We start from the raw sequence: 12,806 nt of genomic DNA, 5'->3' as shown, positions 1-12,806 counted from the left end.
TGCAAAAACAAAAGGGTATGATACAATATATTCAATAATGGATTTGTAGTTGAATGTTCAAACAAATTTGGATAAGTTCCTGACAATTAAAAATTTAGTCCTGCCCAGATTAAAAGTGAAGTTCACAATGAAATTTGATTGTTCATATCACCAGCAGGATGAACCAGAACAATGAAACATAAAAACACCAAAATGTACTGCATTATCTTCCATCTCTAACTAAGTTGAACATCCTACTCAATGTAATTCTCATTGATCCATTTTTATTTCTAAGATTGTCTCCATTGTACAGCTGTCCACATGTTTGGGGCTTCACCTCTAGGTAAACCTCAAGGGAGTTTGATATGGCAGCTCAGGCTGGATTGAGAAAATCTTTACTTAAAAGCTGTAAGCTCTCTTCTTCTCCATCCTTCCTAATAGCTTCAACTCAGCAGATGCATGTTTTTACAATTAAGCATATTTCAGTCTTTTATTTTCTTTTTCTAGCAGAGACTTTATTTCCTCTAGTTTCTTTTGTAATTTCTATTGGTTTGGATTGTAGATTGAATTGTCCTCTGTCATTGACCTCTTTACATCAAGAGATCATCCCACAAATGTATGATAAACTTTCTTTCACCTACTGGCGGTCAAGGTCCTATTATCCTAAATCTAGATGGCTAACCTGTTTAGGTTACCAAATATTGCCCTAGAAAACTGATTCCTCATCTTCAATTCAGGTCATTTAATGTATATCATCAATCTGTTTGTAATATTGTATATTGGCAAGTCATGACTCATATCAGCCCATAAATTGTATCATCAATCTGTTTGTACCTACTCCGCTAGGTCAACATTGTTGGTAAGGTAAACTTGATGTATGTCTACCAACGGCACACTTTGTTGTGTTGTAAACACACACGCTCCATTGCAAATGGGGACCCCTCTTTTTTGCTTGCTTGCTAGTTTAGTTTTTCTTAAGCTTGGCAGCAATTTTAGTCCTTTAAGCTTCCACGCCTTTGGAAAGGTTGTAAATCCTTGTCAATCCGAAAATGCATTGACCAATCCTTGAAATGACTTACAGTGCAAAGTTTTATCCTTATAAGGATATGATCAAGTCAGGAATTCAAGTTCAAAATTCATGAATGAAGACCCCCAAGATTAGGAATTGAGAGAAAAATCCTAAGGAAAATTTGCTTGTTAAAACTTGCAATTTAAAGATTATCAAGGAAAAATGAAGCAAAATTCTAGAAATTCCATGTTAACTCCCAAATTCGCAAGAAAAAAATGAAAAATCCATGGAATAGGCTAAGTTGCACTTGAAAGTCCTTGACAACCTTGCATTAGCGCTTGATAGTCCTACTCCTTGTCACCCTTCAATTTGCCCTCACCAATCCTTGATCATCATGGAAGTGTGCCACAAAATCCTTGCATAAGGAAGATATGCGCTCATTAATCCTTCGACAACCTCCAAACCCGCCCTTTAGTCCTTGCATAGGGTGAATTTGCACCTTCAAATCCTTGGTCATCATTAAAATCCGCTCAAGAAACCCTATCAACCTCTAAATTGCGCCCTCTAGAACTTGCATAAGGTGAGTATGTTCTTATAAGTCCATGAACACATGAGAAATGTGCCCACTTGTCCTTGTATAAGTACAAAACCCTTCAATATAAGGTAGAAGGCCGACTTGAATGAGGATGAAGGCAATTTGAAATTTTAAAAAGAAAACAAAGAATAAGTAAACATAGCCAACCTCCCTTGCAAAAGATAAGTAATTGCTTTGAAAACATTAAATGCAAGAATCAGTCTCAAACCCATTCAAAACATTTCCAAGCAACGCACAAAAGAGAAGGTGCGAATTTTGGTATAAGGAGATCAAATTTCAAATTAAACATTGAGTGAAAGGAGCAAAAAGTTGATATTGAAGGTGGAGAAGAAGAATGAATTCAAGGAAGAGGACAAATGAATTCCAGCAGAAGAAGTAAAAAATCTGATTGCAAAAAAAGTTAAGTGAAATGCAAGAGGAAAATATTTGAATTAGATTCAAGACCATAAGGACTTGATGTTGAGAATGGAAAGGACATTATTTGTGAAGGGAAAACAAGTCATTCAAACCCAGATCTGAACGATTTCGTTTGAAATTTGATCATTTTTCCACAATTAAAACATCATTTCCAGAATTACAAGGTTATTTCCAGGTTGTTAAATGAAGAAATCTGAATTTGTTAAGATTCATTTTCTGGAAAAAGAGGTGAAAATGAGGGTTTGTAAAGCATTTTGTGAATATTGATGTTGTTTTAGAATAAATTTGTTTCGCCATTTTATCTTGAAGAGAGATTGTCATGAAAAATTTCAGGTTTTTCAAAGTGAATTAGAAGTTCAGGATTTTGAGCTCCCATCTTCCTATCACGATTTTCTTGCACTTCATTTTCATTCACAATTATAATCCAAGGTATATTCTCTTTCTTTTCAAGATTGATGCAAGGAAGTGGATGAAATAGGATGAAAAGACAAATGTTAGAGCAGAGCTCTCAACCCAAGATTCCAACTTGCAATAACTTTCACAAAAAGAGAGAGAAAACTAAATAACTCATTAGATGAGATGATAAACAATGAGATGAATAATAATGTACACTGAGCCTTCTTATATACGCAAAGGCTATGATGCGAGCAACAATGAGGTACAAGGGTAGGTACTATGTACAGCTACCTGCCAACTATTGGCACAAATATTAAAGTAGGTAAACAATAAAACATTAATAAAGCTTACCTAACCTAATAATTAGCCTAAGTTAAACTTAAGCTTAAGAGTAAATTACATTTAATCCAACACCCCCTTAAGTGCAACTTAGGGAGAAGAATTATTATGCAAAATGATATGATGATGCAATATGGGTCCCAGCTACAAGGCCATGTTAGGTACTGTTGTGACGTTTTCACACATCGCCCCATTGCAAATGGGGACCCTTGCTTTTTTGCTTTTTAGGGTTTGTTTTTTTTAGGTCTTTTAGGGTTTTGTCAGTTGGCTTTTGCATTTTTGAGTGTTGTCGGGGAGATTAATAGGATAGCAAGTCCGGCTTGAGTGAAGTCCTGATCCTGAAATTTGGCTAAGTCTGAAAGTCCTGATCCTCAAATTTGGCTAAGTCTGGAATGCCCTGATCTTGAATTTGACTAAGTCTGGAAACTGAAAAACCTCAAAAAACTAGATTTTGCAATATAACTCCTGGAGGTCTGAAACCACTCTCAAACATCCTGAAAGTATATATGGAATATAACTTAAAGTATAATGTCACTTATATTTAAGTGTTATATTCCATAAAAATTATCCTGATAGAGATTTCAAAAAGTCAAATTTCGCTCCTGTCCTTCACTGAGGATCCAGAGCGAATTTCGCTCCTGTCCCTCTCCAAGGGACCAAGACAATAAAAATTATCCTGATAGAGAGTTCAAAAAGTCAAATTTCACTCCTGTCCTTCACTGAGGATCCAGACCGAATTTCGCTCCTGTCCCTCTCCAAGGGACCAAGGCAAAACGCTCCTGTCCCTCACCAAGGGTCCAGAGCGAAAAGGCTTCTTTGAGTCATTCCTGACCTTGTTTGGTCAAATTGGAACATCCAAGGCATGGTGAAGGATGAAATGAGCATGATAGAGCATCCAGACAAGACAATGAAATGATGGAGTTTTTGTCTGCAAAGGTAAAAGCGCTCCTGTCCCTCACCAAGGGACCAGAGCGATTTTCTTTATATACACATTTTTAGACCTTTCTTAGACTTGAACTCTTATTCATGGCGTGTAACAAGATGATATCTTCCCTAGCAAAGGAATTTCGAGATGAAAAGTGAAGCATTTTGGCCTAGAAGACAAAATTCGCTCTTGTCCCTCACTGAAGGACCGGAGCTTGAATTTCAAATTTGCACTGTTCTTGCAGGATCAAGACAATTTTATGATTTGAAGGGACCAAGGAAAACATCATTTATCCATTGAATATAATTTGGAAGGCTAACAAAGGACAGATAAGCTTGGATTTGCAAAATCGCTCCTGTCCCTCTCCAAGGGACCAAGGTAAAACGCTCCTGTCCCTCTCCAAGGGACCAGAGCGAAGTTATCAAAATTCATTATTTTTTTGCCTTATTTTAGCAAATCACACTAGATGCCAAGTTCGCCCAAAACTTCCAAATATTTTGAAAAAATTTTAATTAAATTGGCATTTAATGAAAAGCGCATAGCATTTAATAATTAATTTTAAGCCTTGGAAAATCGTTTTTTTTAAATTAATTCAGGCATTTCGAAATTAATTATTATTAATTTAAAATTTAAAAGAAGAGCGCTTGAGGTATCATTTTTTATTGCTTAATTAAGTCGGCCTCTTCCTTTTTAGTTTTATTTATTTTTTGGCCTATTTTCACCAAGTCGGCCTATGGAGAGATGTAGACGCTGAGCGCTCAACCAAAAACATTTTCTTTATGTTTTGCTTTTTCTTTGCAGTTTAAGTTTGGTTGATGCAAGATTGCCATGAACCGGGGATGCTCCTGCATCAAGTTCGCTCATGTTCTTTCAAACATGAAATTCGCTCATGTACTTTGAATCTTGAAGTTCACTCATGTGGCTTGATTTGTGAAGTTCGCTCATGTATGTTGATTCTTGAAGTTTGCTCATCCTCTTGAGTTGATGAAGTTAGATCTTATCATCCATCACATGAAGCGAATCTTGAACTTCGTCTTCGATTTTGCTCTGAAAACCACTCCTTCCTTAGTTTGTGAAGTTCGCTCCTATGTTGCTAAAGGTGAGATTCGCTCATGTATGTTGATTTTTGAAGTTCGCTTATATGGTTGAGTTTATGAAGTTGATTTCAAACCAAGACTAAACTCTCTTTTGCTCACTTTCACTTACTCTCTCAACTTCAATACATGATAACATGCTCAACATGCTCAACATGAGGTCTTAGGATGAGTTTTCGCTCTATGGGAGAAGTGCAAGAAGTTTTCTACATAAGGGGTGCATATGAAGTGAGGTTCGCTCCTCAAGAGGAGCACTTGAAGTGACCCGCTAATCAGCAATCCTTCTTCACTCATGATTGAACTCATGATGGGCTTTACAAACTTACTCACTCCACACTCATACAAGGCTATCCACCCGACTCCTAGCTTTTGACCACCTATACCCCTCTAATGCAAAGGCTAATAGCTAAGGACTCTAACACTACCTAGAAAGCAGGAAAAAGTGGGGGTCCCCATTTGAGATGGGGCGATGTGTGCATACCTCACAATAGGTACTTGTTGACGTGTATTTTGTACACTATCAAACACAGAATAAAATACCCAAGGGTACCTTATCCTCTCTTGAATAAAGCCTCTGAATGCTGAAGATGTCGCAAAAAGGTTCAATCGGGATGACTTCAAGGTTCTTGTATGTAGGGTCTCTACGTGTGGATAAGCTCTCTGTGGTATGATGTGATTTGCTGGAATCACAAGGGGACTTACACTCGATGCCTGAACTTCTGATTTGCTTTGAATATTTGCTGGAACACAGGCTCTTACTAGCTTTTGACTTGAAATAAGGAAAAAAGATGAGGGCGAGGAAAGGATCTAATCCTAACACTAAGAATGTAGGAGCAATGATTGATCTTTGATGAAATTCTAACTAAGTCTTGTTTTGACATCCCAGGACCATCTCCACAAGGTTAGTGCGATCTTCGAAGGAAAGCTTTATGATGTTCAAATCATCACTGCAGGCATCGACACCATCAGGTTGATGCATATCAATGAAGAAGCGACAATTGAAGTTAAGCTTAAGCTGAATGATTCCAGTTGACTACACAAGGCAAGTCTGCAATCAACAAACTGCTAGTAGTATGGATATACGAATTCCACCATCAATCATGCACATTTCTTCCACTCATCTAATAACATGAAATCAAATACGAGAAGTATAGAGACCATGCAAATTGTCGAATCGACCCATAAATTTCACCATTTCTTCAATGAAGTTACAAGTCTCTTACAACAACATCTTGGCAACAATCTTTTTCTTCTCTCTCTACTCTACTCTAATTGCTATTCTAACTATATTCTAACTCTTATCTGCCTTTACAAAATGAAATGCCAGGGCTTATATAGTGCCCTCAATACAATTCGATGGCTTCGATCAATTCGAGATCAATGGCTTGGATCATTAACTGGCAAGATATCACAACTAGTTTCCATGACAGTTTCCTATTACCGATTGACAGTCCTTTGTTACCGATTGCCTAGACCTATTTTGGTGATCTACCTGAACCCCTTCTGAAGCTTGCGGAGCCTTGAGCATTGATTCCAATGTTCCTTGGCGTGTGGCCAACCTTTTCCCATGATCTACACTTCATCCTTTGGATTTTCTGAGGAATCTCTTAGCGGAGTCTGACCTTGTTTATTTTACATGCTAGGTCTTGTTCTTCGGGTTCTGATCCCTTTTGGGCCGACTGGATCCTTTGAATCGATATATATATTTGTAATTGCGCATTAGAATGGAATCAATGAGAGAATCAGTTAGCTAGACTGTGCATAGAAGATAGATCTCAAGATTCAAGGTCTCAGTTGTGACCTACTCTGTATGTTCTACCAGGCCTGTGAGCCAGTATGTTGTAACCCGATTGTTACCGGTTGGATGTAATCAATTTTCATACAATAAAACAATCTGTTCTGCATTGCCTCCATCACATCTTTGTGTTTCTGTTGTGTTTACTCTTGCTGACCAATCCGAATTGATTTCTTTGAAGTCCCTCCTCACCGATGATTGCTTCAAGTGGTATCAGAGCAAAGTTTTGTTTCGGAGGTTGCGTGTCCTAAAATTTTGTTGTAGGGTGGCAGATTACGGATCCCACCTACAGCTGTAGAGGACCGGCGTGAACGATGGCGCGAAGAGGAGCTAGGAATGGTGGAGCGCGTGGGAATGCAAATCCTATTGTGATGGAGATGTTGCGAGGTATAGCAGCCCGGTTGGAAGCCGTGGAGACAGCCCAAAGAAAAGGCCGACAAATCGAAGATATGAGTGAAGATGAAGGAGAAGAAGCCCCGACAGAACAAGCAAACCCACCGGCGGTTGATCTAGATGAGGAAAGGTTTTTGAGGGTTTTGAGTAGGGCGAATACTAAACCTCATTTTACCCCACTGGAATATGATGGGAAGTTAGATTCGGATGAATTGATGGATTGGATCTCGGAGATGGAGAAGTATTTTGATTTGAAAGTAGTGTAGAAGAGAGGAAGGTGAAATATGCATGTACCCGATTGAAAGCTCATGCATCTCTTTGGTGGGAACATTTGCAAGTTGATAGACAAAGAAGAGGTAAAGAGAAGATTAAGACATGGGATTGGATGGTTGCTAAGTTGAAGTCAAAGTTTATGTCGGCGAATTATCAAGTGGATCTGCTCCGGAAATTGCAGAATTTGAGACAGAAGGAATCTAGTGTGAAGGAGTACACCGAAGCATTGTACAAGTTGAACATCAGATCCGGACATGTTGATGATGAAGTTGAATATATTGCAAGATATTTGAATGGATTGCGGATGTCTATAAAAGATGAACTCAGTTTGATCAAATTGGAAAGTGTTGAAGAAGCTTACCAGTATGCCCTAAAGGCGGAAGAGAAGTTAAACAAAAGACATGAGCAGAGGCAGACAAGCACAGGTGGAAGGTTTACCGGAGCTAGATTTCAAGAAGGAAGAGGATATATCGAAGGAAGAGGAACCAGTACAGATGAGAACAAGGACAAGGAAGTGAACAAAGAAGGTAATTCATACCAGAAGGATCATAGAAATTTCTAACAGAGCAGAGAACCGGATGGCTACCGGAATGAGAACATTGGAAGACAGGACAAGAGGACATTTAGAGGAACTTGCTATAAGTGTGGAGGAGAAGGGCATCATGCATTCGAGTCTAAGAAGACAGAGAATACCGGAAGAGCAGCAGTGGTGGAAGAAAACCCCACCGGATCAGACAATAAACCGGAAGATGGAGAACTGTTGGTGATGAGGAGAGCTTTGTGTCATACCGGAAGAGATGAAGAGCCTTTGCAGAGGAAGAATTTGTTCAAGACCAGATGTAAGGTATCCGGTAAGTGTTGTAAACTTGTTATTGATAGGTAGTTCAGATAATCTGGTTTCAGAAGAGATGGTGAATGAGTTGAATTTTGAAAGGTTGAAACACCCTACGCCTTATCAGATAGGATGGATTCAGGATGAACATAAGTTGTTAGTAAGTGAGCAATGTTCGGTGAAATTGGAAATTATCATGATGAAGTCTTGTGTGATATTATGCCTATGGATATTTGCCATCTTTTGTTGGGTAGACCTTGGAAGTTTGATCGACAGGCAGTACATGATGGGAGAAAGAATGCATACACTATTGTGGCCAATGGGATGAAGCAAACCTTGTTACCTTTGGAGGAACCTTTGAAGAGTGAAGTCTGTACGAATGCTAGAAGCTATTTGGTGGATGGAAGGAGATTCCTCGATGGATTGAAACATGAGAATGTGTGTTTTGCCTTAATTCCTAAGAAGACTAAGAAACTGGAACCGGAAGGAGAACACCCGAAAGAGATAAAAGATTTGCTAACAGAATACGAAGACATCATTTCAGATAATGTACCTGAAGGATTGCCACCAGTCAAAAGTATTAAACATTGCATGGACTTGGTTCCCGGAGCTAGTTTGGCTAACAAAGTTGCACACCAGTTGACACCGACAGACAATGAAGAACTAAATAGACAAGTGTAGGAGTTGTTGAAGAAAGGTTTGATTAGGGAAAGTCTAAGCCCTTGTGCAGTGCCAACATTATTAGCACCTAAGAAGAATGGAGAGTGGAGAATGTGTACCGATTCTAGAGCACTAAACAAGTTCACAGTGAAATACCGGTTTCCTTTGCCTAGGATGGATGATATAATGGACTGTTTGAGTGGAAAAAGATACTTTACAAAGATAGATTTGAAGAGTGGATATCATCAAATCAGGAGGTTGGTTGGAAATTTTGTACACCTAGGGAAAGTGCAAAATTGTGGTTTCGGCCACAGTGTGTAAGTATGATACTCTCCTAATTTAGAGAAGGCTCCCCCCTATCTACAAACTAAACTAATCTAACATGGATGGGACAACAGTCTTTCTTCTTCTTTCAAGAAAAACTATACTCTTTTCTCTTCGCAGAAAAGTAATCGCAATTGGAAATAAATAACATCAAATATAGAAATGAGACTTTTTTGAAGGATTTTTCGAACATAAAAGGAAGCAAAGTTTCCATGAAGGCACAAAGACCTCTGTCGCTTCCCCGAGATGGGAAAATAGAAAGAAAGCCCAAAATCTTCAACTATCTATTCTCCTATCAACCTTTTTAGATGATTTTCTGCTAACTAAGCACAATATGTCGCAACTCAAAGTCTAACTACATGATGCCCTTCACCTTACATGCACAAGTCTTAAAAATAGAAGCAGCACAAAGTCTACAAGCTATCTTCTCACTTTAGCTTTTCACACTAGTTTCAGATATGATAAGCAGCTCAAAGTCTGCAAGACCAAATCTGAAAACCAAACATATAACTCTAAATACAATTAGTAGCTCAAAGTCTGCAAGATTGAATTTAAATCTCTCTTGAACAATAGAACAAAAATCACAATCAACTCCAAAAAATGTTGTCACGTAACAACTTGAACTTACACAAAGTCTCAACACAACTTGCCTCTTTTATTGAAAGCAATCTGATTTACATCTAAGCTCAAAGTCTTAGAGTGCACATACAAACTGGCAGAATTTTCTTGCATTGCCAAAAGATATCAATTACAATAGATCCCCTCAAGTATTGATAGGAGAGGAGCCTTGAGAAAAAGGTGGGAGGATCCTAACTAGCTTGAGAAATTCTCTCAACCACCATGGCTTATTCCAACTACAGTCCTAATTGAACTCAACTTGTAGTTGCTTTACATGCAATTACAAAAGTGCAAGTGATGAGTTAACTTGCAATTACAAAGTTATTTTTTACATGTAACTTGTCAAAACAAAATTACAACTGCATAAGTAAAATTATTCTATGTGTCCAAAGACACGACTCTAACTACATCATCCTTTGTCTATGATGATCTTCATGCTACTTCAGGATGCTAGAACTTGAAGTATTCTGGATTGGTCAAGACATCTTCAACCGGAACGGGAATTTGCATCCTTAATGATCTTTGTGTCCTTGGCCAACCAACTTCAACCTTATCTTCTTGCTTGGGGTAGTACTGGTTTTTCAGGAGGGAAAGGGCTGCCTTCCTCTTTTCATGTCATGACCATCTTTGTCTATGCTTTCAACCATGAATTGTTGTTGTATCTCTTCTTTGTATCATCCTCCAATCTTGAAATCTGCTTCCAAAAGAAGGCCCATGCCTTAATCCATTGATTTGGTAGATCGTGTGGGCAAAGCGAATTGATAAGGGAGGGGATAAATTGATGCAAAAATGGGCTCACAAGTGAATTTTGGGTTCTGGAAAGCTGCATTACATGCGTGGGAAAAACGAGAGCATTAACTTGCAATTGTGGAGAGCAAACATGCAACTTCATATGTGTAATGGGTATACACAAGTTTGCACTTGTGATTAGACCTTTAAAACTCATTTTCAAGTGTTTTTTTAGTGCATTTTGGACCAATTTCGGATCTTGAAGAACGTTTTACAAGTATACAAATGGGGAAGAACAAATGTGCACTCAGGCTTTTGAAACCCAAATGCAAGTAATCTTGTAAAAAGGAAAATGAAGTTGTGAGTGAAAAATAAGATTTTGACATGTAGGAAATGGTGGGAATGGTATGTACGGATGATGGCAATGAATATGAGTGAAAATGCAAAGATTTTGGGAAGATCTTCTTTATGAAAATGGGAAGATCTTTCAGCATTTTTCCAATTTTGAAACTTAGAATTTCAACAAAAGATGGTTTAAGATTTTCAACCAAAGGGGTAGATCAACTATTTTCATCTTACTTGCAATTGGGTTTTAAAATCCCGAACGCAAGTAAAGAGGGAAAATGGGGAAAGACAATGCAATTCACAAATTGCTTTGCAAACTTGGAACAAAGGAGAAAATCTCTCACAAAATCGATTTTAGGCAAGAACTAACAAAACTAACATATATACAAACTGACCAAGGAAACCAAAACAAACAAAACAAGAAAACAAAGAAGAAAGGAAAAGAAAATACCTTGATCAATCAAACGTCCTCCAAGAACCAAGAAGGAATCCTTGAAAGAGAAGATTGAAACTCTTAAATAGACATCAAACCACACTCCAAACCCTAGCCACGTTTTTGCCAAAACACCATATGGATCAAAACGCCCATCCAATGGCATGACGAATCGGTCAAGAGAAGTATTCAAACCCCATGCCTAAGCAAGACAAGCAAAAACGATTTGGAAGAAGTAAGATTCGTGGCATTCCAAGGAGAAAATCGTGGCATTCAAGAAACACGTGTTTTGCTGTTTGAAGCAAATAAAACCAGCAATAACGTCTTCCAAATGGCATGAAAGCAGTTGGAAAATGCATGAAAATAGCAATGAATCCAAAACGCCTTCTCCCTCCTTGAATCTCTCCACAAAAATCGATGGAAATCTTCAACAAAATCCTCGAATATTGTTGGTCGGGTTCTTGAGGAGGAATGACAAGTTTAAAATGCAAAGAATAAAACAAATCAGGTTTCTTTCACCTATTTGCAAGTTTTAAAATGTTCACTTTTACAAGCATAACGCAAAGTTGGGTTTGTGAGAGCAAATAACAAGTTTAGAATACATGTAAAAGTGAAATAAAACTCTCTTTATAAGTTTTAAACTACTCAACAAAAGGCTAGTAAATGGAAAATAAAATTCCCTTTACAAGTCACAAAAACAACGAAAAAATAAAACTTGTAACTTAAGGAAAATTTCCCACCTGTAGTCAAGGAGAAAAAAACCCAAAATTGAAGGAAAAACATAGCAAACGAACTCAGAATGCGATGAAATTTGAAACGTGGTTTGAGGATTAGTCCAGTCCAGGGGTAAAGTGAAACTTTGCCTCGAAAAGCATGCTTAGAGTAAAATTTTCATTTTTTGACAAATTTTATGTAATAGTCCATTTTTTTGAAACAAAAATGAGGACAACAGAGGATCAGAGAAGGTGATGAGTGGAAGACAGCATTTAAGACAAATGAAGGACTGTATGAATGGTTGGTGATGCCTTTTGGGTTAACTAATGCACCAAGTACTTTCATGAGGCTGATGAATGAGGTATTGAAGAAATTCTTGGGTAAGTTTGTTATTGTATATTTGGATGACATTCTGATTTTTAGTAAGACTAAGGAGGAGCATTTGTTGCATTTGAGACAAGTGTTGCAGAGGTTGAGGGAAGAGAAGTTGTTGATAAATCTTAAGAAGTGTACTTTCATGAAGGACGAGTGAGTCTATTTGGGATTTGTGATATCTACTAATGGATTGAAGATGGACCCTGAGAAAGTGAAACCAATTGTTGAGTGGCCTACACCGGAAAGCATTGGAGAGGTAAGATCATTTCATGGATTGGCTAGTTTTTACCAGAAGTTCATCAGAAATTTCAGTTCAGTTTGTAACCCTATGACTGAGACCATGAAAGGAGATAAGAAGGAATTCAAGTGGACCACCAGAGCAAACAAAAGTTTTCAACTGCTAAAGCAAAAAGTGACTAAGAAGCCTGTGTTGGCTTTACCGGATTTCAATAAAGTATTTGAAGTGGATTGTGATGCAAGTGGAACAGCAATAGGAGCAGTCTTGAGTCAGGAAGGGAGAGGAGTAGCCTATTTCAATGAGAAATTGAATGATGCTAGGAG

The 12,806-nt window shown here is 38.0% G+C and overlaps 1 protein-coding gene across 2 annotated transcripts in view; it reads right to left on the bottom strand.

The window, feature by feature from the left end:
• The window catches only part of LOC131046429 (phosphoglucan phosphatase DSP4, amyloplastic), a 213,573-nt gene that overhangs the window by 83,417 nt on the left and 117,350 nt on the right, over window positions 1-12,806 (bottom strand). The gene's annotated exons all lie outside the window — the stretch shown is intronic.

This window comes from Cryptomeria japonica, chromosome 1 (assembly GCF_030272615.1).
Source record: "Cryptomeria japonica chromosome 1, Sugi_1.0, whole genome shotgun sequence".
In the NCBI taxonomy this organism is placed as follows: Eukaryota; Viridiplantae; Streptophyta; class Pinopsida; order Cupressales; family Cupressaceae; genus Cryptomeria; species Cryptomeria japonica.
The sequence above is the reverse complement of the archived record's forward strand: the minus strand, read 5'-3'. Positions and strand labels throughout refer to the sequence as shown.